Source organism: Zingiber officinale, chromosome 5B, assembly GCF_018446385.1.
Source record: "Zingiber officinale cultivar Zhangliang chromosome 5B, Zo_v1.1, whole genome shotgun sequence".
NCBI lineage: Eukaryota > Viridiplantae > Streptophyta > Magnoliopsida > Zingiberales > Zingiberaceae > Zingiber > Zingiber officinale.
The window spans coordinates 76,942,755-76,948,754 of record NC_055995.1 but is presented as its reverse complement, the minus strand read 5'-3'; positions in this window follow the sequence as shown (position 1 = coordinate 76,948,754).

The following is a 6,000-nucleotide window of genomic DNA, read 5'->3' as shown; positions in this document are numbered from 1 at the left end:
TTGCCCTTTGAATTTCTTGGAGCCTCGAAGCCTTCCATTAGAGCAAACCATTGCTCTATCTCCACCATTAAGAAGTTTTCGATCCTTGATTTCCAAAGATCGAAGCTAGTAGATGTGTACGGTGGAGCCACCATTGTGTCAAATCCAAGTCCATCTTGGAATTGCATCTTGAAGTTGAGCTTCTTGAATTCTTTGACTTTGATGAATTTGCTCCAACTTCTTCACCCTCTAGCTTTGCTTGTTTTGTTTGCCCCTTCCGACTATGATTCCGGTGAAGAGCGGCATCGCTCTGATACCACTTGTTGGGACCGAAAAGTAGCTAGAGGGGGGTGAATAGCTCGTCGCGTGCTAGGTGCTCGTCGTTGCTTGTTTCTTCAGAGATATGCAGCGGAAATACAAGAAACAAAAACACGCAACGCTAACAAGGATGGTTTACTTGGTATCCACCTCACAAGAGGTGACTAGTCCAAGGATCCACACCTACTCACGCACCCTCCACTATGAAACACTCCTTTATGGTAACTATCAAAGGCGGAGAAGCCCTACAAGACTCTCAATACAAGAATAAAGGGAAAGGTAATGAAATACAAGCACAAGCTTACAATGAGTACAAAAGCCCTAACCCTAGCTTCTTCTTCTTGCTTTTGATCCGCCTCTTGACTTGGAAGAACCTCCAAGAACCTTCAAGAACTGGCAATCTGGAGCTTAGTGAGAGCTGTGGAGTTGCTGGTGAAGATCGTGATTGAACAGTAGAATTTCTACCGAAGGAGCCGCACGCCAACGACCTTTATCTGCGCCAACGGCTAGATCCCGATCGATTGGATTGCTCCCAATCGATCGGGGAGGCTTTGGATCGATCCACGGATCGATCCAAAGCGCCTTTGTGCTCTGGAAATTCGCCTGGATCGATCGGCTGATCGATCCAGGGCTTATCGCGACATACAACACCTTCCCAATCGATCAACTGATCGATTGGGACCTCTGGATCGATCGGCTGATCGATCCAGAGGCATTCTGTGCGCTCGCGACTTCCTCCCATTCGATCCAATGATCAATTGGGATGAAGGCTCCTCGTAGGGACACCCCAATCTATCGACCAATCGATTGGGCTCCAGCCAATCGATTCGACTTCTGGTTTTTGCCCAAAACCAAGTCCCAAGCCTCCCAAAAAAACATCCGGTCAACCTTGACATGTTGGTTTATCATGCCTAGCATCCGGTGACCCTTGACCTGCTAGGACTCCCTCACCAAGTGTCCGGTCACTCCCTTTGACCCACTTGGACTTTTCTTCATCTTGCCAAGTATCCGGTCACTACCTTGACCTACTTGGACTTTCACCAGATGTCTGGTCAACCTTGACCCATCTGGATCTCCTTGTGTCTGGCTTCACCCACCAGGACTTCCAATCTGTCTAGCTTCACTCACTAGGACTTCTCTTCTGCCTGGCTTCACTCACCAGGTCTTTCACCTAGCTTCACTCACTAGGATTTTCACCTGGCTTCACTCACCAGGACTTTCACCTAGCTTCACTCACTAGGATTTTCACCTGGCTTCACTCACCAGGACTTTCACCTAGCTTCACTTACTAGGATTTTCCTCACTGCCTAGCTTCACTCACTAGGTCTTTCCTTCTGCCTAACATCCCAGTTAGGACTTCCCAGTCAAGTATCTGGTCATCCTTGACCTACTTGACTCTTCTTCAATCAACCTTGTATTGTCAAACATCGAAACTCAAACCAAGACTCAAGCTTGGTCAACCAGGTCAACCTTGACCTGAGGGATGTTGCACCAACAGTAGTAACATCATATTTATATTTGAAAAGGAAATTCGTGAGACTCTCGTGTAATGTGAAAGAAACAAACCAAATGAAGGATGACATCATGAAATACATTTGACAACTCATATTTATATTTATATCGGATGAGTACGTTAGAGGGGGGTGAATATCGTACTCTTTTAAAAACTTTTCTTTTCATATTTCAAAACAATTCGAGTAAGCAGCGGAAAATATAAAGGGACAAGTTCGTTTACTTCGTTCGGAGCCTAGCTCGACTCCTACTCGAAGGTCCGCGATCCTTGATCGCACAGATGGGCAAATCACTATAGCTCTTCTTTCCGAGATCCTCGGAAAGAAGCAGATCGTACAAATGAGCAAGATAGTAACAACCCTACTATCTTGCTTAAGTGAATTACAATGCAAGCTTATATAAAAATATACCGACAAGTAAATGCAGTTGAAGCTTTGGTCGGCACTTCCGGATAGTGTGGCTTGCTGAGCTGATGAAGGCTTGTAGCACGGTTTGCTTGCAGAACAGAACTTGAGTCGATCAGAGAAGAGTTGCTGAGCCTCAGACCTCGAGCTCCTTTTATAAGTGTCATTGTTGTTCGGTCAACCGATCCCTCTCTTCGGTCGACCGAACTTGCTCCCTTCCTTCCTGGCCGGAGTCTGACGTTGGCTCGATCTTTTGCATTAACTGATCTTTAATGGTTCGGTCGACCGATAACCTTGTTCGGTCGACCGAACGGTGAATTTCCCTTCTCGCCGAGATTCGCACTTAATGCTCCATTAATGCTTTTATTGGTTCGGTTGACCGAACCTCATTTTTGGTCGACCGATCATGTTGTGATGCCATATTTGCGATCCTGATATGCTTTGCCATTTTTGCCTGTTCGGTCGATCGAACCTTTTTTTGGTCGACTGATAAAAAGCCTTTTTCGGTCAACTGAACCTTCTGTCCAGTCGACTGAACCCTTGGTAAATTGAAGGTTTCTGAGTGCTGGTCGCGTGACCACTAACAAAGCCTGATTCTGAGTTTTGAGTCAAAAGTTATGACCATTTGAAGTCCAAGGGGTCATATGATTCTACAACACAAAGTTAGTTCGATATAATAATAATATTCCTGCAAAACAAAGTTAGCACAGTTATAATACATGAATAGTAATATGCATGAGTATAACAGTTAGGACTGTCTTGATCTCAACTTGGAAACCTTCCCGGTTTCTTCAGTTGGATCAACGACCTTAGGTTGTTCCCTTCAGGAACCCGACCTCACTGTCGCTCCTCCAGTTATTTACCTCAACCTACCTGCCAAACGTTAGGTCCTCCAGACCTGTTTGGACTTTACTGTCTGGCCATGACTAGGGCTTTCATGATTGAGTAAATAACCTGCACACTTAGCCAAATCATCAGATCATAACAAGACTTAACTTGAACCTTTGACAACATCAAAACTCAGGTTTGATTCTGGTGCACCTTGCACCAACAGAAGGCACAGAACATAGGAGTCCATACCTTTCCCTTGGGCCTTGGGCATTTGGTCGCCACGTGTTGGATGACGTTTGGCCTCGCTTCCTGATGTGGTCGCGCCAGGTCGGTTGGTGGCTGGTTGGCGGCCTCCGTTCGGCGTGCATAGTCGGTTCCGATGGCGCTTCTTTCCTTCGGGCCGCTTGAGCTTTTTCCACATTGATGTACTCGTTGGCCTTCTTTAGCATATGATCATAATCGCGGGGCAACTTCCTGATGAGAGAGCGGAAGAAGTCCCCATCTACGAGCCCTTTGGTGAAGGCGTGCATCATTATTTTGGACGAGACAGTGGGGATGTCCATGGCCACTTGGTTAAAGCGTTGAATGTAGGTCCGAATTAAGAGTCTCTCTCGACCCTTGCTTCATAGAGAACAGACTGACGCTGGTCTTTTGATAGCGTCTGCTGCTTGCGAAGTGATGGAGGAAGGTCGTCTTGAAGTCCTTGAAGCTTTGAATCGACCCGTCCGACAACCTTCGAAACCAACGTTGTGCCGAGCCGGACAAAGTGGTGAGGAAGACTCGGCACTTACTCCAACCGTGTACTGATGAAGGGTTGTCACGTTGTCGAACTTGCCGAGGTGGTCGTCTGGGTCAGTCGACCCGTTGTACTCGCCGATCGCCAAGGGTGCGTAGTGCTTTGGCAAAGGATCCTGCAGAATTGCTTCGGAGAATTGGTGGTTGATCCGCTCGGGTGATGCGTCAGCTCGGGGCGCTTTGCCCTTTCTTGCATCCCGAGCGAGAGCTTCGTCTGAGGAAGATCGGTCTCGATTCGCTTGCGCGATCTCAAAGGGCGTCTGGAACAAGGTCCGATGGAATGGGATCGGGGCGGGCAGCGCCTCTGCTTGTGTGCCGGTCGGACCTTTGGTTTGACCTCATATGGAGAGCTGCTCCGGCCGGTCTTCGCGTGCCGCTCGGCCACCAGATGCTGAAATTGCTTGCTGCGCCAGCTGCTCGGCTAGTGCCTTCTGTTGCTGCTCTATCATCTTTGCTGCTTGTGGTTGTACAAGTGCATCAAGCTCCTCTTGAGAGAGCGTCACAGTGGGCGGGCGTCCAACTTCTTCCATCTTCTTGACTCGGATTCAGGTGCGTTCCCACAGACGACACCAATTTGATCCTGTCTGAGTGCTGAGTCGATGAACGCTGGGGATGTGACGCTCCTGTTGACTGGTCGAAGACTCCCAAGACGTAGCTCCTTTTACCGCCATGAACCTGCAAACACAACGCTGAGCCGGGGAGGGGTTCCTGGCGACGGCCCTCCGACGCTCAAGTCAAATCTCTGGCAGAAAGATGTAGAGTAAAGAAGTGAGAATTTTAGCTACAATAATGAAGTGAGTCTCCCTCCGGCGAAGTTCTGGGGGTCCTTATATAGGGCTCCCCAGAGGCGTGTGCACGCTTCCCGAGATGTGCATGCTCCTCAAAGCATACCTAGAATGGATGTGTCAGAAAAGCATGCCCGACACTCTACCTTAATAGCACGAGCATATCTCTGACGTGACAGTGGAAGCTTCCACCGTACAATTTTCTGTTTGACCAGGTCGCTGCCCATGCCTCTTGTCGGCGACACTAGTTCCCAGGAAGATCTCGCCACCTGATCCCTTTGTCCTTTACCGGGTCGAGCAGAGGAATCGCTCGGCTAGCGCCTTTCCTGGGCCGAGCGGGGGAACCGCTCGGCTAGTACCTTTCCCGGGCTGACGACCTTCATGCAGATGCTCGCTCGGCCGAATGTCGTGTCTACTGTTAGCCGAGCGGGATGGCCGCTCGGTTTCCGTTTCTTCCCGCTTTGTCTTGTGAGCGTCAAAAACTCGACGTCAGGCCGAGCTATCGAAATGTCTGGTCGGCCATTCCTCCTGTTGATCAGGAAGGTAATCCGCCCGGTCGAACGGTTTGCCGGGTGTTGACCACTTTGACCTCCTGCCGGATGGGTCCCCCCTTACCACCGGATCAACTGTTATTATTTGGTCGATGTTGGATATTGCAACTCAGATTCAACTCAGTTGAAGATTTTATACTCAGTTGCTTTGAATAGTATGTTTGCAATGTCGTTGGATTTGATGAATATTTTTTTACTTCTATCATTTTTGATATTGTGATAGATGTTTTAATTATGCAGGACCACTGAATAATATCCAATCCAATATCTATACCAAGCACCATCAATCCAGTAATCATTCTCATTACCATTAATTCCTTAATCAAAATTTGTTATCATTTTCATTGCCAAATATATATCAACCACTCCCTAATTTTTTGTTTCATTTAAAGAGTTTTATGGAGGAGACAAATATTTTTATTTATGTTTTATAAATTGTCGCATCTTTAATGGTGGAGATGAATTTGTTTCTTATTCTCTTAAATTTTTATTTGATAGGAAATGAGAGAGAGAAAAAGTGCCGTTAAAATAAATAATAATTCTAATTTTTAAAATGAGTAAAAGAAAAATAGCAACTTATATTGCATCATGTTCGTCCATCGTTGATCCTGATCGTTCATTTAATTCACTAAATTCTATAAATACCTACCCTACCCCGATTTTGACTTCATTGTTTCCCTTTCCGTTCTCAACCAAATGTAGGGTTAGGGTTTCCGGTTAGGTTTTTGATTCGTCGTGTCTGCCGCTGTTTGATCGGCAGGTTCTCCTCCGGCCGCCATCTACGCTCCGAGATTCGGCCCTGCTTTGCCTCCGATCTTAGCGGCG